This window comes from Talpa europaea (assembly GCF_964194135.1).
Source record: "Talpa europaea genome assembly, chromosome: 13".
In the NCBI taxonomy this organism is placed as follows: Eukaryota; Metazoa; Chordata; class Mammalia; order Eulipotyphla; family Talpidae; genus Talpa; species Talpa europaea.
Window position 1 is genome coordinate 68,624,268 of NC_140080.1, and position 24,094 is coordinate 68,648,361.

Sequence of the window (24,094 nt, forward strand, 5' to 3'; positions counted from 1 at the left end):
ATTTGAGGATGTAAGCTCAGTCTTTAAGGGAAGGGACTTTCCCCACCTCTAGCTTTCCTTTGCAGTTCTTACACCTGCCAGTTTGGGAGGGCATGCTCACAGGCCTATAGAGATGGTTCATTGACGAGGATCAGCCCACCTTTGAACAAGGGCTACACATGGCTGTGGTTGTGCCAGTCAGTTTCTTTCTATACACCCCATTGGGGCTACTACTAGCACAGGGTATGGCTGAAGGTCTTCTCTGCTATAACTTAAGTACTTTTTAAGTTGTCTCCAAAGTTCTATCCCTGACTGATCTAACGTGTTTACTGTACTTCCCTCAAGGTCATCTTTCTCAATCATAGTGTGATGAAATTCTTTTGTCGCTTACAAGTCTCTGTGGCTGGCTACTGTCCACTGGATCAAGTGTGACTTCCTTAGCAGATATGTAGCTCTTCATAATATTTCAAATTTCCTTCCAGACTCATTACCATTTGTTGAGTTTTGCTCATCCTTTATGGTCCAGTTTAAAAGTCCTCTGATTACTCTACTCAGCCCTTCCATCCTCTTTTGTTCCAATGGATACTTCGAGTAGGGCAGCTGCTTAGGGTATTGTAATGATGTGTATATCTTTCTTCTTATTTCCCAATCTAGACCATATAGTAATCAAAAACAGAATATCCATGCCTAGAATAGCATTAGATGCTTGTTAAAAAAATGTTTAATTGAATGGGAATTCCTACTTTTTAATGTAATTTTCTTTACCTGATTTCTATTCCACATTATACACAGTCCAAAGACATTATTCATATCTCTCTTTAATACTATTTATGAATATAAGCTTATCTGAATATGTACTTATCTATTGATTTCCTCTGTCAGTCAATATGAACCCCATAAAGTCAAGAATTTCATTGTTTTGGGGCCTATTATATATACTATTCCTGGCTTTGTGCATGCTTAGTAAATATTTGTTGAATAAAACAAGGAATCAATTATCCAGTAGAGGATACTGGGGTTACAAATAATTTACTTCCAGATTTTTAGGTAATGACCAAATTTATCACTTTTCACATTATTTACTTTCTTTTTGATTTTGATAATTCTTTTCTACAGTTTTCTCAATTTAAAACTAAAAAAATTCTTCTGACAAGGGAAGAAAAAAATGAGTGGGAAATTTACAAAGAACCCCTTTTACATGTTTACTATGAAATCCTTTTGTGAATGGTTGAGTTCCCTCCATTCATGCACCAGTGATTACCCCTTCTTCTTCTTGCTTCTTCTTTTTCCTACTCACAGGTCTGCCCAAAGCTGCTGGCTAAGCTGCCTCAAACACAAAGGGGAACTAATATTGCAGGACATATAGAATTCAGTGCCTATCCACTGTGATGTTTTAGACTATCAATGCAGGGATTTTAATGCTGATCGTAAGTGGAAATCTTAATATATTTGGACTTAAACTCATCATGGTCAGGTACTATTTTATGAAATATTATCTAATACAGCTGTAAAAACTGAAACTGTAGAGAAAATAGAGGGTCTGAATTTTTGCCATGTTCTTTACCCATACATTTTAACAGTTTAACTGAGACAGAATTAGGGAAGAGTGTGTGTGTGTGTGTGTGTGTGTGTGCACACGTGCGCGCGTGAGCGCACGCACAGTATTCCTGCCTCATTCAGGGCGAAAATGTTCCAGGATCCTCAATGGATGCTTGAAATGAAGCACAGCACTGAATCATATTTTTATATATATATAAAATATGGTTTAATATAGTACACATGTTATATATGTTTACATATTATATATAATATATATATACACACATTATATATGTATGTGGATATATGTTTTCCCTATACATCATACTATAATAAAGTTTATTTTATAAATTAGGCACAGAGATGAAAAATACCTAATAGTAACATAGAACAATTATAATGTGTATTGCTATTAAAGTTAATGTTTTCTCTCTTTCTCTCTCTCAAATTATTATTGTACATAATGTTTTTGGACCTTAGTTTACTGAAATAATGGAAAGCAAATAATTGATAAGGGGTATCTACTGTATGTCCTAGCATGCCCCTTGCTAGGTGAGTGGCTCAATCCATCTCATAGACACTCAAGGGGGTCAGCTACTCCTTAATTCTCTTTCAGATTTCCAAAAGACTCTTCTTCCACTCTCAGGATGCTTATTTTTTCCTCATTAACCCTTCTTTTTACAGGACACTCACTTGTGAATATGCAGACTAGTCTAATCCTTACCACTCTCATCTTCCTATTGAGGAGCTGAGCACCTCAATCAAGCAAAAAAATAAACAAATAATGCCTTCCAAGAGAGGGTCACAGCTGCAAATACTTTACATTTTAGGATCACATGATTCAATTTAATACCATCCAAATACATATCCCCATGGCTGTAGATTGGCTCATTTGCTCCTATCTCCTTTCACAAAAACTCAGACACATTGGCAATGACTGTGTGACTTTGGGCAAGTCACTCAACATCTCTGAGACTTGATTTTCACTTCTGACAAAGTATAATCAAATTTATTTTATTTGGTTACTGTGAAATTCAAATGCACATAAAATATCTGGTGCATGGAAGATTTTCGTCTCAGTCATGTCTTGCTAGGATTCTTACTGCTTACCTCCAGTGGGACATTTATTTGGTCTTTACAGAATTTATTCCCTAATCTTCCCCCCTGCCTGACTAGTCATTCTGACTCTGAATTTTATTTCAGTTCTGCAGCTGGAATCCTCTGTTTCTTACCCTGTGTGAGAGAAAGCTGTATCCATCTGAAATCAAAGAACACTATTTTGTGCTTTTTGCTATCAACACTGAGGGAAACTGAAAGCCAATTGAAATGTATTAAAATCCAGTGTGCCATATACATTATTATATTTGAATTTCACAGTAGCCATGTAAAATAAGCTTTATTTTACTTTATCAGATGAGGAAACCAGGTCTCAGAGAGGCTAGGTGATTTGTCTAAAGTCACAGAGTGAGTGTAAATAACTCTTGAGTCTTAGTCTTTATAACTTTTAAAACTGTTTATTTCTTCAATTATATCCTGTTTCTTCATTATTTTTTAAGTGGTGTGTATTGTTTGAAAATTGGATGAGGTGATCCTACGTTTATAAAGTTTATATATACTATTCTCCTGGAGGTGAGATTATGAATCAGATAGAAAGGAATGATAATGAGTATTTTCTTTTTGATTGGCCTCTCTCTCTCTCTCTCTCTCTCTCTCACACACACACACACACACACACAGAGTTGTACACATATTATTAAATATTAAATATCATCTAATATTTATTAACATTCACTTTATGTGATAACATTCAAACCTTACCTTTTTCATTGAGACAGGAACTTAAGAGATCTGTCATTACTTTGGGATAGCTTATGACTAGTATTGAGCATGGCCAGCATTTCGCCAAGTCTCACTTCCACATTTGCACTAGAGCCTGGACTAGCTGGAGAATAAAGCAGCTCTTCGGGAACTGTTCTACTTTAGTCAGTCTTTCTATAAGGGCTGGTTGACCAACACCACCTCTGTACTCAGCAATGTAAGCAGAAACTCACTGAATTCATGTTTTAGATTTGAGAGATGGTTCTAACTGCAATGGATTTACAGAGATGAGATGAAGTGATAAACACTAAAAACCTTCCGCTCTGATGTTTATTTTGCCAAATTCATCGGTTATTTAGTTTTGAAAATTGTCTATTCAAGGATCAGACATCTTTCATGTAACCTTTTCCTTCATAGGAGTCACTTTCCTTAGCTGATAAAGATGTTAGTTTTTATTTTAATTACTGCTGGAAATTATTTAAAAATTTCCATGTAAACTATATTCATATGTTATTTAGAAGGGTTGTACATTAACACGAAAGTTCACAAAGCAGGATGAAAATCCAGGAGACACTTTGGGTCTGTTATGGTGACCTGGAATCCTGATTAAGGTCAGGTCGCATGTTTGGAAATCAGCAATTAGCTGAGATTCACTATAATCAGAGCATCTTCTTCAGACTATAAATTTCCAAAGATACTAGGATGAACACATAACTGGAATGAGTCTTAGAATAGTGATCAAAGATAGTGATCAAAATTACATATATATGACATATATATGAAGATAATTTCAAAAGTGGAACATTAATGATTGGCTGCAATGGCCTTGAATAAATACACTTGCTCCCCAGCCTGGACACACACTTTTGAAAGATCAGTATAATTGGGAAAGCCTTGAGGAGAGTATCCAAACACAGCCTGCAGTAAAAATAAGCAAGTCTTTTGCAGTATTTGGCCCTTCTGTTCTATGAGTATATCATTATTTCATCCCACTCACCTTAGATTGGCCAGATGAAAAAATAAAGAGGAAGAGAAAAGAGATCAATGAAGAAAAAAGGTGAAGAAAGATGGGTGATAGTAAGCAGGATGGAGGTGGAGTGGGTGGCAAAAGTTAAGAAGGGTGGGAAGCTATGGGTAGAGGAGGCGCAGGGGAAATAAAAGGAGGATGCCCATGTTGAAATATGACCAATCTAATAGTATTTAGTAAAAGTTAAGAGAGCAAACCCACACATCAAGATTTTTTTTTTACAAGATCATTTAATAAAATTGCATTGGGGAAAAAATAATTAAAGGAAGCATCTGGCAAGGGAAGTGGGAGCAGGGGAAAAGGGAGAGACATTCCAACATGGAAGACATTTCACTTGTCAGTTTAAGGTCAACTTTGTGAGTGCATTTGGTAGGTTTATTTCAAAAGGACAATGTATAGCTGTATAAACTCTGGGATCAAAATTTATTGCTGCATTAGCTTTGGGATCAAAAAGCACTCAGGTCTATGGTTATTGGTATACCAAAAGCTCTCTAACAAGAGTCAGAATCTGCTATCTACTATGTGTTAGTAATTACACATACTTCAGACTGCCTTGGATGGAAGTGGGCCCTTAAGTGAGAGATACCCACACCTAGATATCAAGAACCATGATACTGGTTCCAAGGCAAATAAAGAGGAAGGTCATTCAAGGTGAATGTGTCATATTCTAGAAGAGGGGACAAGCTATTTTTCCTGACAGTGTATCTTGAAAGTGAAACATGGTAAGATTTGTGTTCTTATTTATTTATTTTTCATAGATTTTATTCCTTGTCCTTAATAAAGAAAAGGCAGCTGCAGGTGTACACTTCCCTCTGCAGCTGCAAATGTGACCTCCCTAGAAAAATGCCAAAAGGACAATTCCATTATGATTAGGAAGAAGGAAGTTTGACAGCTTTTGAAAATAAATGCCTGAATTCCATTTTCTAGCAGGCCTGCTGTGGTGCATCTTCTGTCTGGGAACTGGATAAAAACGTCAGTGAATACTCCAAAGGTCAGAATTTCAGAACTGCTGCCACCACTGTATTGTCACCAAGTATTAATGACTCTCACTCATTCTCTCTCTCTCTCTCTCTCTCTCTTTTTTTTTTTTTTTCAAGAGGGCTGGTCATGTCCGGGGGAATGCCAGGTACATTTTTCTTAATGTATGAGCACAAGTTACATATAACAACCTAACAACACAATACTGCCTCTTTAATGCTAATCTATTCCTTGCAATCTACTAGATACATGTAGAGTCATTGGTGTGTATCAAGAGAGCAAAATCAGATTCTGAAAATATCTGAAAGGATGCACTAGAGTGTACATAATAATGTATTTTAATCTGCCAGGCCTTAAAATTAATCATGAATTCCCACAGAGATTTTAATAATTTTGAGATGATGTGGTTTTTTTTTTTGTTTTTTTTTTTTATAGAGTAATATTCTTGGACAGAGTTTTTTAAATGCTGCATAGGGGGAAAAAGCAGGTGGGGGAGGGGGAAAAGTGGCAATTTCTCACTAGCTATGGTAGAGGCAATATGTTTACTCAGGGAACATGTTGTCTTTTGCTCCTAACTAAAAAGCAAGGTAGGTGTTTCAAAGAAAGGCTTTATCACTCCATAAAAACTGGCAAATCGCTGGAAGTTTATTAGAGGTAATAATGTGCATTTGTTAAGCAGGAGTCTTGAAGGGAGTGGTTGGCCCTGATGGGATGGATGCCTCAGCAATAGAAAGGAATTTGACTATCAGCAGTTTTCAGAGTTACACAAGAGGAAAACCTGGTAATCAAACTGCTATCCACTCTAGAAAGGTTGACCATATTATTGATTGTCTAAACTGAGACTTTTGAAAGGAAAAATAAAAGTAAATAATCACACTGGAAAATACATTTACCTTCGTTGGAGAGTACAGGGTGGTGGTGGAGAGATTAAGGTTTCAATTTAGTACCAGCCTGTCCTTGTCTTTCAAAGAGGGGTGGTCAGACCTGCTTCCCTTACCACAGTACTGTGACTGTGAACTGTTTAGACTCTTCTGACTTGAATCAATGAAAATGCTATATTTACACACACACATATATAGCATTTTCTTCCCTGAGAAATAAACTAAAATAAGTCCTAGATTTCTGATTATTCAGGGATTTTTAGGGTGGTAGAAAGAAATTAGGCTTAGAGGCTAAATTGAGGTTTTTCTGTATTTTTTACTCTGTGTAAAATACCTTATAAATACAAATCCTTAGTAATTGTCCCTGAAATGCAGCTGTTATTACATGCCTTAGTCCTCTTCCCATTCACTGAAAAACAGTTTTTAAAGGATGTATACATAACTCCCTTCTGTCCCCATTTGAAAATTTTCTGAGGACTGAAGTAGAGTGTGGTAGTCAGAAAATGGTGGGGGATGGGGGAAAGTGGGATTGACCTCATTATTTTGGAAGGAAGAATTCATTTTTCTTGGTTAGTGTATGTACAGAATGTCCTTAGAAATTTTAAGTAATGGAGAGTATACATATAAGAAGGGGGTAAAGATGAAAAGTTCTGTGGGAAGATATTTGATATAAAGTTAGGAAAAAGAATTTTATCTGAATTATATTACCTTCAAAAAATTTATAAGCAGGTAGAATCAGAAATCTCACAAATATGTGCTCCTATATGACACTATTTTTTTTTAAAGATTTATTTATTTATACAAGAGCTGGGGTACAGGCCAGAAGCGCAGGGAGGGTGACAGGATTCATCAGAGACAGAGCGGGGAGCAGAACAGGCAGATGGACCGAAAGCACTGCCGAGGGGAGCAGCAGGCAAGACTGGAGTGGTCTGCCACGCCATTTGGGTAACTCCCTGGCCAGCTGGGAATCTAACCCACACTGCAGTGGCTGCAGGCAGCTTCACAGCGCTGCACTCAACCTGCTGTGCCACTGGGGAGGCCCTCCTATATGACACTATTTTATCACTATTTGAATTGAATGATGGAATAAAATTTCAAGATATTAGTGCTGGTCTACCCCCTACTTCTCTTCCACGTTTTCCACCTTCCACTCTCCCACTGATCCAGTGACATTCATTGCCTTTGGGACTTTTACTGAATGCTGTCCCTTGGCCACACTTTTGATAACAAAGCCTTAAATAGATTGGAAATTGAATAAATGAAAAGTGTGATTTTTCAGACCCCAAGGACAGAGAAAATGCTTTTCAGTTCAGGAACAGTTGCTTTTGAGGATTTAGCATGTCCCCATGAACAGTGCTTAGAGATGTCTCTAGGGAGGCTTGATTGTTGCAGAGGAGGCCTGAGATAGGGTGGAGTAAAGAGGGGATGGACAGGAGAGTAACACCGGCAGAAGCCCCTTTGGGACAGCCTCCTTGGCCCTCTAACAGTAATGGAAATAAAGAAATGGCTGCCAAGAACTCTACCCTGAAGAGGCTGTTTCTTCCTGGAGTGGCCCAGACAGACCTCAGAGAGCCTCACAGTTTCTTGCTTCCTGAGAGGTTTTGGAACACCACCAAGGGAACTGATAAAAGCCAAGAGCCTAGGGGCCTCCCCAGTGGTGCACCGGTTGAGCGCTGGGCTACGAGGTTGCCCGCAGCTTCTGCAGCACCAGTTCGATCCCTGGCCGCCAGGCAAGGGTCCCACATGGCACGCAGACCTCACCTGCTGTCCGCTGCTCCCCTCAGCAGTGTACTTCGGTCTTTCTGCCTGCTCTGCTCCCTGCTCTGACTCTGGTGAATTCTCTCACCCTCCCGCGCTTCTGACTGTACCCAGTGCTTGTATAAATAAATAAATCTTAAAAAAAAAAAAAAAAAGCCAAGCGCCTAAGGATTAAGATGTGAGGACACAAAGGGTCCACAAGAACCTGTATAACTCACAATACTCCCATGGAGCAAATTTAGAGCAAAATGGCCAAAAGCAAGAGAGAACGGTAAGCGCTCACTGAGAACTTTGAAGCTACATGATTTCACCTATCCCCCACCCCAGAATTTTACTTTACTCTAGGGAGAGAGGGGTATCATCCAAGGCCTTATAAATCAATTGACCTTGCTCTAAGGGCACTTAGACAACCCTTAGACAACTTAACAACTCTTATTATTTTACTTAATAAGCTCTGAGTAGACCTGGACTAACCAAACAAATTTTCTTTATAGGTGATTTATGAGTTTAAAATGGAACTTAGGGCCTCCCCGGTGGCACAGCGGTTGAGCGCTGGGTTGCGAAGCTGCCGGCGACCTCTGCGGCGCCAGTTCGATCCCCGGCTGCTCCCCGGCCACCAGAGGAGGGTCCCACATGGCGCGCAGACCTCTCCTGCCGCCCGCTGCTCCCCTCAGCAGTGTACTTCGGTCCTTCTGCCTGCTCTGCTCCCCGCTCTGGCTCTGGTGAATTCTCTCACCCTCCCGCGCTTCTGACTGTACCCAGTGCATGTATAAACAAAACAAAACAAAACAAAACAAAACAAAACAAAAAAACATGCCTCTATAAAAAAAAATAAAAATAAAACGGAACTTATATCGACACATACACAAAATTTAAAAGGTTTCTTATTTTTCATATCTGGGCATTGGATTTTGAACTATTTAACCCATGCCATTGCAATTCTCATTATGTAGCATCTTGCTCATTTTTCAGAAGGTATTTTGTTAATATCTTTAACTGCATACATGGAATGAAAACATGGTCTCTCAAAAATAAGCCAACACAATAAAACAAAAAAAAAAATCCTCAGTAACAAGTATTTGAATGTCAAGTTGAATATTTGTCTTAAAGACTTAAAGAGCTCTCCTAGGAGAGGGCTTATTAACCAATGCCAACATCCACGGGAAATAGTACAGGACCCTGAAGCTTGGCACAATTGCACCTCATAAAGGTTCAGGGGATATTGTGGTATGCTAGCCAAAAAAGAGTAACTGGAATTTCAGGAGATCTTTAAAAATGAGACAGACAAGAAATCTATTTAAAACTCATTTATATAGTGCTGTTTAAAAATAGGGAAATTATGTTTCTTAAATATAGTTTCAGTTCTAGGATATTGTTTTAAATCCGATCAGAGGTTAATTTATCTTCAGTTTTGTTGTCCTCGTTATTAACACATTCATAGTGGATATTTTAGAATCAGAGCTGGAATTTCAACTGAACATATTATTTTAATCTTTGATCAATATTATGTGTTTGATAACAGATCTAGCATATAAAGCTAAAAATGCCACATGCCCTGTAGGGAGCCCTTTATTTCTAGTGACATATATTGGAGTTATTCTTCTTTGTTCATATGATTTACCTTCAGAAATCTATTGAATGTGCCCCCAGAGAAGTGCAGATAGCTGTTTTAATAATCATATTGGTATTCGGGTGGAATGGAGTGGGATAGAACTGAAAGAACTTGCAGGGAATATTGTTCCCGGAATCCCTGGTTCCACAGCCTGCATGTAATATTTAAAGTGCAGCAGTATGGCTAGATTTTACAGCACAAAGTGAGCAGTTCCATTTATGTGAACACTGATCTTTCACCTCCTTCTGAGCTCTGAGAGCCCTTAGATCACACCAGAAGTGGCACAATATGCTGTTAGATCAACAGATGGCAGGGTTATACATCTCTGTTTCTCCCACCAACGGCAATGGGAATTAATCCAGAGCATTTGACGGTCTGATGTCCAGTGTTGGCTTTAGTGGAGCTAAAGTTCTGCTTCTGACCCCAGGAATTCTGTGTTACCAGAAATTGCTGGCAAGCTGAGATAGCCCTCTGGTTTGATCCTTGCTGGGAGCATACCCACATGGGAAGACCATGGAAGCAATGGAGGGCAGAATTCTTTAACTAGAGCATAAATATAAATTGATAGAGTAATAATTCAATCAATATATTTTGTTTATGATAGTCTTCTGGATATATCTATATCGTCCATGATAATCTGGGTCCTGTATTGTACTTTTAGGCTGCTTGTGACCTGTATATGATTTCATTTAATTTTTAACAATACCATATGTAACTGATGTTATGCTTGTTGTACAAATGAGAAAACAGAGCTGGAAAGGTGAAATGGTTTGCTCAACCTATGATGGGGAGGAAAGAACAGGGCAGACATTTGAAGTCAAGTGTGTTTATCCCCAAATCTATGCTTTTTTCCCTATGCATGAGGCTTCCCAGTGTAGGAGCTGCTCATTGATATTTGCTAGTTCATAGGAGAGTAGGAGAGTTTAGCTGTGGCCTGATGAAGGTGATAACTTAATTTTTGATATCAAATTTTCAGTCTTGCCTATTTTACTTTTATCACAATCTTCCAGTTATGGTGAGTGAAAGTGAGACTTGCTCCACCAAGGCACAGAATGTCCAGGGATTTTCACACTGCATAGCAAGACTGGGATAGAGTAAGAAAAGGAATCTCAGCCCCTATGTATGCTTACTGAATTACATCCCATTTATAATGTCTGAAAGGGAGTTCCCCTAAATTTATTTCTATTACCCTAGGTCACTGTTTGGGAGCAATTAATTTTTCCAGGTTCTCCCCATCATTCTTCAGCCACCTTCCAAAATCAACTTTGTAATATTTTAATTGGACCATATCACTTGTGTTTCTAACACTGATATGAATTTTACCCAGCAGTTTACACTAATATGTGTTAAAAAGCCTAATTACTGCTGCAATCATAACCAGGCTCAACAGTGTTGCCAGCTCTTAAATATATAGGCACATCTTAATCAAATACAAACGTCAATGAGCACCCTAAATTCCTGCAGTCTGTAAACTGGATTAAGGGCAATAACAGTGACCCTTCAAACAAGAACACAGAATTTTGCATATTTCACGCTAATATGTTCATCTGTTTGTTTTGTTATTTTCCAAAATTGCTTGTTGATAAAATGAAATCAGAATGTAAAATGAGGTGAATGTAAGTGAGACTGAGGGAAAGGCTTAAAAAGATCTGAAAAAACTTACAGTATGTCTTAATAGCATTTTTAAATTTGGCTACAATTCTTAAGCAGTTGTGCAACCTTGCTATTGCTTACCTGTAAGCAGGTATTTGCACACTAACTCAGTATTAGGAATGACAATAAAAGCTGGTAATTGCAGTATAATATCTGAAGGGTTAGAGAAACATGTGTATAAGTCCCTCAGGGAGAATGTTAGAGAATGGTTGTTCAAGGAAGACTTTATAAAGGAGACATGTTTGGAGAAATGGAGGCTCTTCCAGGAGGGCAAAGAGAGACAGGGAGATATACAGGATATAGAAAAAAAATAGTCACAGTCACCAATGAAATGCAAGAGAGAATGCCAAGGTCTGGAAACTATAGTGGTACAGTATGGTTGAGGAGGAGACAGCTGCTTGGAAAAGTCCAGGAGATGCACTGGTAGGGACACTGTTATATACACCCTATAGATGATGAATGTCTCATAATAGAAGAGGATGCATCAACTATAATATATTAAGAAAAGAAAGTTAATTGGAGAGTTGTCATATCAAGAGATTGCTGAATAACATCCTATTAAGTATATATACCACATCTTATTGATCCAGTCATCTATTTTTGGGCATTTGGGGTTGTTTCCATGTTTTACCTATTGTAAATAGTGCTGCAATAAACACAGGGGTACAGATGGTCTTTTGAATCACTGTTTTTGTGTCCTTTGGGTAGATCCCTAGGAGTGGAATTGCCAGGTCATATGGTAGCTCCATTTTTAGTAGACTGAGCAAACTCCACACAGCTTTGCATAGTGGTTGGACCAGTTTGCACTCCCACCAGCAATGTAGGAGAGTTCCTTTTCCACCACATCCTCGCCAACATTTTTTTTTTTTGATATGTGCCATTTTTACTGGTGTAAGGTGGTATCTCAATGTGGTTTTGATTTGCATTTCCCTGATGATAAGGGATGTTGAACATTTTTTCATATGCCTGTTGGCCATTTGCATTTCCTCTTTGGAGAAATGTCATTTAAGTTCTTCTGCCCATTTCTTGACTGGATTGTTTACTTTGTTTTTTGTTGAATCATATGAGTTCTTTGTATATCTTTGTGATCACTCCCTTATCAGTTGTATGGCGTGCAAAGATTTTTTCCCAATCAGTGGGGTGTCTCTTTGTTAGCAATCAAAAAAGATAAAATCATGCCTTTCACAGTAATGTGGATGGAGCTAGAAGGAATTATGCTCAGTGAAATAAGCCAGAAGGAAAAAGAAAAATATCACATGGATTTCACTTACAGCAGGGGAACCAAATAAGACACTAGTGTAAAAAAATAATAGTACAAAGCACAACAGAGCAAAAACAGACCATTATAAATCAGAGACATACCACAGTGGAGGAGGAGGCGGGAGAGGGATCAGAGAGGGGGAGGGAGGAGCATAGGGGACTGAGGTGATAGTGCATGGGTGCACTGGTGAAGAAAACTCTATTGAGACTACACCTGAGGGGTAGGGGGAAGCAAATATGGTTTAAAAAAATGAAAAATGATATAAAAAATAAAAATAATAATTAAAAACTAATAAATACCAAATCGGCAAAAAAAAGACATATCAAGTGCACACAGAACCAACAATGTGAATTATGAATAATATAACTTTTGAAGTACAAACATACATACACACACACAACTGCTGTAACCTCGTAAGGTCAGAGATCATGTTTGTCTTGTTCACAGCGGGATCACAAGGATCTGGGATGTCATGTACTCAGTAAATAAGTTGTTGAATGCAAGATTGTTTATGGTAATTTCCATATGTGGTAGATTATACTATTGTTCCCAACTCTTCTCTATTTGCATTCTTTGCCACTGTACCCATTCAGTCACCCTACCCCACTGATGTTGGTCTTGTCTGAGTGATTTGCTTGGGTTGATGGAATGTGGTTGGAGTGACTGTGATAGGCTGAGCTGCTGCATTTTTAGGAGGCATCGCTGCTTCCACTCAGCTTTATGCACCTCTGGCATGGACATGAATCCTATAATTGGGAACTTCTAACTATTCAGCAAATGAAACATAGGCTGCCCCAATTCACCGTGTGCCTCTTTCTTTATAACTGCAAATGTAATTGCTACATATCATAATGTTTGGGACGTCTATTCTAGGCCTTAATCCTACTGTGGAACCACTGAAGAAATTTCTCTACCTCAGTCCCACACTTCGTAGTTGTGACTGGGTTGTGAGACCTTAGAGCAAGCCCTGAGGCAATAGAGTGAAGAGAAGCTGTTGCTTGGGCTTATTGAAGGATGGTGGTAGAGTAAGTGTATGAAAGCATCTGCCTCAGTTGCTCTAAAAAATCAGAGGTTGATCAGGTATATGTGATACTAGGCAAAAAAGTGTCAACTTTGAGATAATGTTTATGCAGAGGCCTTTCTGGACCATCAAGTTCTAAAGAAATATTATTGGTTATTGATATTGTATCCAAATGTTCTTGGATGTAATAAAAGTTTATAAAATAATAAGGCTCATTCTAAGCAATTATATCTGTGATATCAGGGTTATCTATGCACGGTTATACTCATCATTTGTTTGTAAAAGGCCAGAGATTGGGTGTAGTTTTCACATGTGCATTGTCACTTCCCTGCCTGGCTTTTCACCTCTCCCAAAACTGCCACCTAGTTACCACCACAGTTACATACACTCACACACACACAGAGCAGTGATATATGCACCCTCTCATTGCTCTCAGAGGTCTTTATTTCATTGAGTGTGCAATAAACCTGGATAGGAGCAGAGAAAGGTAATGAAGAATATTCAGTTCTCCCTTCCACATTTCCTATAGTTTGGGGGGCAGGAATTTATGATTGTGAGATTAATAAAAACATTCTTCGCAGAACTGCTCTCTCAAAAGAATAACCAGAAATTCTAAATACTTGCTACCACTCTGCTACTAACCTACAAACATGGCTAAGGCACAATTAAGCTCTATGAATTGCTATAATTCAACGTCTAGGCCTATCATACTCAAATATGTATGATTCTATAATCATCAACAAATAGCCAGTAATTGCACACACAGCTTTGCATTTGTTCTCTCAATTCAAAGAAAGTGGAATTATAAGAAATTTCCATGTGGCAAAGCCCATAGAGTAACTCTTGTGGAATGAATCCAAGAAGCACACCTCTTTGGAGAAAGACATCAGTCAACTGTGAAAGATCAGTGTGACCCTGCTTTACATTTCATCAAAAAACTGTTAAGTCCATCAGCTTAGTTACCCTTTAGCCCTGCGTGGGCATTGACTCACAGTGACTGAAAGACTATGAAATTTTACCTCCAGATTATCATTTGCTTAAAATGAAAAATCCTGAAACTTATTGGCAAAAATGAACAACTCTCGGCTGTTTCTAATTTAAATAAGGGTTGTTAGAGTCAGCCTGCTGATTTAATAAATAGCTTCACACTGTAAATGATTTTATACAAGGAAAGCTTATTTCTTACCAGTGTCAGTCCATTGAGTCTAGGGGGTTGGTGGGTTGCTCTTTGATGCAGCCATCCCAGGTTCCAGGCTCTTTTCATCATGGTATTCACCATCATTGAGGTCCTCTGAGTATTTTATCACATCATCTAATGGACAAGGAAAAGATATCTTAAAGAAGTAGCTCATGCCACTTCTCATATCACTTTGGTGAGAATTTAATCATATGGCTATCTCTAACTGAAGGACAGGATGGCAATTGTAACCTACGTAATGCCCAGGAATTAAAGAACTTAAATATGGAAAAGATCTTATAGTCTGTGCTAATAAGGAATAGAAATGTGGGGTCTAATTTAACAAAGGCATAAATTAGGAGGTTTTATTTTCCTTGTGGATGAGTATTAGCTTCAGTATTTTTATCTCCAAAACCAGGTAAGACTAAGTTTTATCTGTTATGTAAGATCTTCTACTCTGGACATGTAGATAATTTCTTTTTGTGTGAGGCCCCCTCACATTTGGTATTATGCTGTTACCTCTAGTCCTGCTTTGATTGTGTGGATGGAGTAGAGTATGAAGATGACTATGTTTACAGCTGAGGGTCATGATTAGCCTTCTGACAGCCAGCCAACTGCTGGAGCATTCACCACGGAGACAGTTAAATATCCAGCAGTTTGGTGATGAATGTCTGAGCCATATTATGGAGGGATGAAGGGAAGTCTGTTCATGTGTTAAAATTTAAGATGATTGGGGGAGAGGGGAAAGGAGGGTTTGGGGTCAAAGTCAGGGGGTCGCAATTGTATGGGGAATATAAAAATAAAAAAATAATTAAAAAAAACTGTAAAAAAATTTTTAAGATAAAAGTGCACCAAGTTCCTCATTGACAGAATGGCTGTGTGAAGTACTATGACCCCATGGAAGAGCTGCCCCAGGTGATACAGGACTTGCCCTGCTACCACCTAGAGGTCAAGTGTGTGCTCCCTCACCCCTCACTTCTGCTCCTTTCCCCCACAACCTGTGCCCTTTAGAGTCTTCCACCCATCTCCCATGATGGTCTCCCTGAAAACCAGTCCATTGGTGTCTTGAAAACCTGGCATGCACCCATGCTGGAGAAAGGTGCCTCTACCTGGCTCCAGGCTGGCACCTCTCTCCCCACTACTGCCTTCTGATAATAAAACAGAAATTGACAAAAAGAAATTATTTAAGGGCATTTTCAATATATTTATCCTGGTCTCAGGATGAATCAACATAAAATGTACATTTATCAGAAAAGGAAAATTAAGAAGCTCCCCTTGTACTGGCTGTCACTCCACCCTACTGAAAAGCATGATTATTCTCTTCCTCTTAGTGGCACATTCACACTCTCTCCTTTTTTATAGAGAGCAATGGTTCTACTTCTTAATCACTGAACTTCAGGTTGTTAGTCTGCTATGGCTGTCAAAACAAACATGACAGGGTGGGTGGTTTAAACAACAGACATTCATCCTCATCGGTTCTAGAGGTTGGAGGTCCAAGATCAAGATGTCAGCAGGTTTGGTTTCTCTTGTGGCCTTTCCTCTTGGCTGCAGGTGGCCATCAGATAGTTGTGTGCTTACATGACTTTTTCTCAGTGTGAGTGAATTCCTGTTGCTGCTTCTTCTATAAGGACACCAGTCATAGTGGATTAAGACCCTACTCTTATGACATTGCTTAACCTTCTTTTTTTTTTAGTAGTTAATATTTAATAAGTAATACTATGTACCAGGGATGACTCTAAATACATTAGATGTATTTTTCAAAATTTATTTTTAAATTTTATTTTATATATATTTTTTACATCATTCTTCATTTTTGTACAATGTATGCTTTCTCATCTCAGTTATAGTCCCTGTAAATTCCCACCACTAATTCACCCGTGTACCATCAAAATTGACATAGTTTAACCTTAATTATCTCTCTAGCGGTCCTAGAGACAGAGTCACATTAAAGGTTAGAACATTAATATATGAAGTACACATATTGGGGGTACATAATTCAATCTGAAAGAGAGCTATAGCATAGGCTATAGCCAATTAAAGGACAGTGGCCAGGTAGAGGACAGGTCACTGTGTGGGTTCTCACCTGCATGCACAATTGCAAGACTACTCAGGCTTAGAGAACACTGGGATTTATTTAACAAACAGGGGAAACAAAAAGTCTCTAATGTTGGGAGGGAAAGGTTGTCCTGAACAAACTCCACAAATAGGTTTTACGGATGCCCACCCAACCCCCACCCCAGACGGAAGAGATCCAAGACAACAAGGACTACAAATCCCAAAATGTCATCGCCACCGAAGGGAGGATTTCTGGGAGCTGAGGGTGGAGTTAAGCAACCAGGCTTGGTACACAACCAGACATGTGGGTGTTGGGGGTCCTTGGTTTTTCACCAGCTTTCAGCGTGCTATTGGAATTCCTGCTCAGCAAAACTGGTAGGACACATTTAGCAATTTCTCTCTCTCTTTCTCCCTGAGTTATTAATTTAATTTCCCCTTCTTCTGTAAATAAGCCTTTTTGCGTGTGCCTGCAATTGAGTCTTATTATAAATCCCTTTCAAGCATGCAGGTGAGGACCCACAGTCAGGCATCCCATTTCACTTTGGGGTTGCCCTATAAAACTAAGATAACAAGTGGGCAGCTATCTCATCTCAGATAGTGTCCACAGAGCCCAGAAATCCCAAACAAAAGGCCACTCATACAAGATGGTTGCATGAAAGGGCAACGAGGGCCTGGAACGTGGCGCAGCTGGCAAGCAGCAGGCCCTAGGATCCAACTCACCACATTTGAAGTTACTCACAGGCAGGGCTGTGAGATGACTCTGAGCAGCCCACAGCCACACACCGAGATCAGGATGGACATCCTGGATGCTGGACCAGATGGCAAAGGGGCAGTGGCATTAGGAGGCAATGCTGGACGATCAGGAGCTCTCAAAAGTGACTGGGGCGCAGAATGCTGGTCACCCGTCCACAGTCCTGGGTCACTAGGAGATGGTGTTAGAACTCTTAGCGAATTGTGGGCCCTCTCCAACAACAAACAGCTCTTAGAGACAACAGGCCCGGGGTCTTTGTTGCTCTTTTGGCCAATGTCAGGCAGGCCTGAGGTAAGTACCGCTTCTGCAAAGCTTTTTGGCTTCTTTTTCCTTTGGAGCTCGGCGGCTGGGTACTGCTGCTTTCTTTTTCTTCGAGCTCAGGTACAGTGAGCGTCAGAGAGAATGAGTCTCAAAGACTCAGGGTCCTTCATCTACAAGTCTGATTGGACCGTTTTCAATCCCGTGGCTGATTGGACCATCGCACGGACCAGCTCATAGCTCACCCCGGATTGGTCCCCCAGGGGCTCTCTGCTACCTGTAGCTGCTGGGAGCCACCCCCCTGGAGCCTGCAGCCCTGATGTAGGGGCTGCTTACCCTGGAGTTGCCTTGTAAGGGAAGCTGGGGGGCGGGTGGGTGGGCTGTAAAATGCCCCCCACCCGCTGCCGCTTGCACTGACAAAGCAGCTTCTGGGCATGGGGAGGAGTTGCTACAGGCGGCATGCTCCAGGCAGCTTTCGAGAAGTCTCCAATACTTTTCCAAGGACTCCCACCGCTTAGGTGGCGGTGGGAAAGGCAGGTCTGGTCCCACAGCCAATGCAGCGTGGTCATAGTTTCACATCTACAACATGCAGAATGTGAAAAGGTCTCAGACAACACTTACTACCGTTGGGTTTCTTGTGTCAAAACTTAACACTTGGTACACTTTAAAATATGTGCTCTTTGGGGGTTGGCTCCCTTAATTCCTGGGTTGTTCAAGAGTCATCTATATTTGCATTTGTTGAATAAAATCAACTTCTTAAAAAAAAAAAAAAACAGTTTCAGATGTCCTTGAATCTTCTGACTGATGAAACGTCTCAGTGACAATTGTGCACAGGATTACAATTAGAAAGTAGGGTTGGTGGGCCTCCCCTGGTGGCACAGGCGGTTGAGCGCAGCGCTGTGAAGATGTCCGCAGCCTCTGCAGTGATGGTTCGATCCCGGCCGGCAGGCGAGGGTCCCACATGGCGCGGCAGACCTCTCCTGCTGCCCGCTGCTCCCTTCAGCAGTGCTTTCCTTCGTCTGCCTGTTCTGCTCTCTGCTCTGTCTCTGGTGGATCCTCTCACCCTCCCGCGCGTCTTGCCTGTACCCCGGTTCTTGTATAAATAAATAAATAAATCTTAAAAAAAAAAGTAGGATTGGTTAATTGAAGTTAATTATTTAAAATTTGGTGAATATAGTTTCAGAATATTGAACTGTGCCTTATCCACCTCGAAGTAATAGAACAAGTTCAGAACTGGATCATTTGTCTGAGTTAGGCAAGTGTCCCTGCTCTCCTTGCTGATCTAAATTCCATTCTGAAATCATCTCCTTCTTTTCAGTCTTTCTCACAAATGTGCGCTTTACATTGAGGCTACCCCGTCCCACTGTTAGGCCCCATCCAAAACTATATGTCCTTCAGTTTCCTTTGTTTGGGTTCCTGCTATGGGGAAATGGTAACTAATGTAATAAATAATTCAGACAAAAGTGCAAGTAGGAGAAAAGTGCTTTTAAGCTAGAGCCCTTCTTATTTTTGCACTAATGAGGTGTCTTCTGAAAACTTAAAGCCTTTATCAGACGGTATGGACACTGCTGGTAGCAACTTCACTGTTCATGAACCTGCAGTAAAGGAGGCCCTCAGAGTGCATTCCCAGTAAGTCCCTACTCTCCAAGTGTAGAAAATTAGTCTTGCGTTTTCCCTCCAAAGAGCTGACCCATGCAGCTATGTTCTTACGAGTAGACCATCCATTTCAAATGAGTACATTTCATTATGATCTACAGGGCATGGTTTTTTTGCAAATGCATTTTAAAAATCTTGTTCCCCCTTCTCTTAACTCTTTCACAATCTTCCTATAAATTATAAGATCCGAGAAAGCAGGAAATGTGTCTCGTTTACATCTTTAATGCCTGGTATACTATGAAAATACCTAGTGAATATATTTATGCTTTAGTGCATAGTTTTTTTTTGGGGGGGGTTTTTTTTTTTGTAAATACAATTTTCATTATCACAGTTTTAAAAATGTGCAATCAAAAGAGAAGAAAATATTCATATTTTGGAAGCAGATTTGTATATATAAATCAATTCTAGTGCCATATCTTTCTCAACTCCAAGTGTCGAAACCATTATGGTTAAACTCATGTTATTTGTGTCAGCATTCCCTTTGAATGGTATTATTATTGTTGTTTATCATTGCCTCAGCTTTTACAATATGCTTGGTGCTGCGGAAGACATTAAAAAGACACACTTCTTGCCTTGGGGCTTACACTCAGATAGGCAAACAAACAAAATGTATTTAAGAAGAGGTAGATTGATCGCAGAAATGCAATTTCCCAGGTGTTTGTATTTGTGCTATGGGTTCGTTTGTCTTTTAACCAGCTGTGGGCTAAAGAAATCTCTAAACTTTCCTTCAGTGCAAGGACATAAATGGCAAGGGTTCAGAGGAAAGCTGGACCCAAACCTTGAAGTGTGAAATATAGGGTTGAGCGTCCTGACAACATAATTTTGGGGGTCTCTCTCCTCTTGAATTGCTCCTTCCCCTTTTGTCTCATTCAACAATTGCTGCCTGTGGCTTCCTCACTAGAAACTAAATCATTACTTTTAAAAATGGATCACTGAATTTTATGGCTCATTTTAAAGCATTAGGCCAGTTCTTGCCTATCAAATATTGTTTAAATAATTGACAGACTGCAACATCTATTTGCACAAAATATAGGAAAACTTTTATCCCAAAGAGATGTTATCTTCAAATTTAATTTTTCAATATACAATTTATAAATTAAAATGAATAAAAATGTGCTTCAGACTTTACTTTTGGCAAATATTTTAAAGATTCTTTCATACAGATATAGTACAGAAACAAATGTGTCTGTTTTGCATGTTATCTTTAATGCTTGTGGAAATGTTTATGTGAGTGTGTGTGCATGTGGAAAGCATCCTCAGCTTAGAAATCTAAGTACTGTAGATACTTATTAGCACATGAGATCAAATGCCAACTTCTGGGCATAAGCGAGGGCAAAACTTAAAGTTTCCTATGTAAAGTACGTGGAGAGCACAATCTGCATGCTTGGGAAGGCTGTGGAGAGATGTCCAGATTGTGGAGGGGTGGCGATAATCTTCATTGTGCAGGGAGAATCGGCTCCATTTCATTTGGTCACCACGATCTCTAGCGGAACAGACATTTTAGTCACCAGGGCAATGACGTATGATAAAGATGTAAGCATCCAGAACCATGCATATTTAGACCTCGGTTTCCAAAGTTTCTGTTTAATTCCATTTCTCATCACACGTATGAGTGTGGTATGCCCTTCCAGATGGCCCACACAAATGCTTTGTTGTACTTCACTCACTCTTTGCATGTCAAGCATCTCTGGGACTACATACATCACCAATTAGCATCTGATATTCATTTGACAGGAATGGTTCTGCAACATTTTATACAATTTTCTTTGATAAAATTTGCATGTTGGGATGCTTTTCTCTTTTAAGAAACAAGGTTGTGATTATGGAATTTTCCTTCCTCCCTCTAAACATTTTTCTGCACGCAGCACCATTTGTTCTGATTTCAGGGAAAATGTCTTTGGTTTGACATTCAGAAACCTGGTGAGACCATTTTAGTGTTTATCAATGCATGTTGTAGGCATTACTATGACGCATCTCTCCAGGTGGCTGTGTTCCTGTTGGTCCACTCTTATTTTTCAGATTTGAGATCATGAGACCTCCTCATTGATCTGCAGATTTAGCACTGCTATCTCTCAGCCTTTTACAAAGATCCCCTAGTTAGACATTCCTTATTCTGGGCTCTGTGATGCGCATTTAATGTACTTTGTGTGTGTCCTAATAGCAAGGAACAATTCTGTGCTATCAAAAATCATGTTTTGCAAAATACCAAAGAGGTGTTATGAACCAAGGGGATCAAACTATCACCTGGAAAATGGCCATGGTTACTTCTGAGAAATATCTAATGTTATCACTATTAACATGTTCATGAATAGATCAGTGGAACACACAGAATCTTGGTGGGTAGTGCTTCTTGAAATCTCCATTTTTCTCATGGGAATTTCAAACCTGACACACTCACTTATAGTGCCCCCTAAACAAGTCCCTCTCTACTCTCCCTCATTTTAGTAAACTATTAATAGATGTTGTCTAGTTAGTTATCCAGAAGCCATCCTCTACCCCCATCTCTGCTTCTGTTACTAAGTTCTTTTGCATCTACCTCTGTACATCTTGAATAAGTTCAATCTTTGCCACCTCTTGTCTCACTCCCACTTTCCATCTCAATTTCTGGAAAGCAGCTTCTATAACCTCAACCTGGCCTCCTTGCTGTAGACCTGATTCTCCCATGTTCCATTTTCCACTCAAACTTTAGAGTTTTTATGGAATAAATTAGAACAGGTCTCATTCCTGCATTTGTTTTTTTGTCCTATTTAGAACCCAACACGATCCTTCTCCCTCTTCTCCCCCATCACAAACTCCCCCGAAGTCTACAAGACCCTTGAGTTCTACTCCTGACCCCTCTCTCCAATGGGGACAGCTTCACTAGTGAATGCTTATACACTGTTTTTTTTTTTTTTTTTTTTTTTTTAGGTTCTTGAAAAACTTTCAGTTTTTTCCCACACTTGAGGATTTTGAAATTGTTACCTCACCAGCCTGAGATGCTTTTTCCTCTGGTTTTTTATTTGCTTGGCTTATCCTCAGTTTTTGGGTTATTTCTTGAATACTTGTTGTTCTGTGTTCTGTTAATATCCATCTATGCTTCTGTGTCCACATCATGGGAATAAATTGTCTTGTTAGTTGCTGGTACAGGATCCTGTTTATTTCCCTTAAAGTGCTAGTTGCAGTCTTAAATTATTTTTGTTATCTAGCTATTTATTTGTCTGCTATTGTCTATCTGCTATTATCTACCACAAACTCAGTGCTGCCAAGCCAAATTCTTGCTTGATGCTTAGCATGGTACCTGACATATCATAACACTTTACTTGGATAAATGTCCCTAAAGTTTTTTTTGATGAAAAGAGTTGAGTGCCTGGTGTGTCTATTTTAACAGTTAAAAGAAGTGCTAGGGCCTCCCTGGTGGCACAGCAGGTTGAGCGCAGCGCTGTGAAGCTGTCCGCAGCAGCCTCTGCAGTGTGGGTTCAGTTCCCAGCTGGCCAGGGAGAATCCCACATGGTGAGACAGACCTCTCCTGTCTCGCCCGCTGCTCCCCTCAGCAGTGCTTTCAGTCCATCTGCCTGTTGTGCTCCCAGCTCTGCCTCTGGTGAATCCTTTCACCCTCCTGCAACTCTGGACTGTACCCCAGCTCTTGCATAAACAAACAAACAAACAAACAAACAAACAAATAAAGAAAGAAAGAAAGAACTGCTACTGATTAAATGTTTGTATCTCCCCCAAATTCCTAGGTTGAAATAGAATCCCCACTGTGGTGGTATTAGGAGATGAGGACTTTATACCCTTTGATTAGGAGGTGAGTAGGTCTTGAGGGCAGAACCCTCATAAATTAGATCTTATAAAAGGGTCTTATAAAAGAGGCCCCAGAAAGAACCTTCTTCTTTCTGCAAGCACAGAGCAGAGAGACTCCAATTCTGCTGCTGCTTTGATTTTGGACTTCGAACCTCCAAATGGTGAGATATAAATGCTGTTTATAAGACACCTGGTCTTTGGAATTCTATTTCAGCAGTCCAAGTGGATGAAGACAGGAAGGAAGCATATTCTAAGTGGAGCAGGAGAAGAGAAAGGAAGGTTTGGCCTCAGCATCGCAGGAAGTCAGATCAGCTGAGAGGGTTCTGGCACAACTTGGAAACACAAAGCCTGGGCCAATGTGGAGATCAGAGACCTTGCCTCATACCCTGACACTTTGCCAGAGACCAGTCAAGTATGTACTGATTGGCGCCTAAGAAAACAGCACAATGTACTCATTCACATAGAAAAAATAAAAGAACTTCAGCTCCAGGGTAAAACAGGGCACAGAGCTTCAAAGCAGTCACGTGACATGGCTGAGGCCACATCACATTCAATAAATAGAATAAGCTTCCACTTCCATATGGAAACATACCCGTGAAACCTTTTGACCACATTCACCATCCTCAGAATTTGAGTTTAATTCTACAAATAGTAGCGCAGCCGTTGAGTGCTGGATTGCGAAGCTGCCTGCAGCCTCTGTAGCGTTGGATCGATCCCCGGCTGCTCCCCGGCCACCGGAGGAGGGTCCCACATGACACGCAGACCTCTCCTGCCACCCGCTGCTCCCCTCAGCAGTGTACTTCAGTCCTTCTGCCTGTTCTGCTCCCCGCTCTGGCTCTGGTGAATTCTCTCACCCTCCTGTGCTTCTGACTGTACCCAGTGCTTGTATA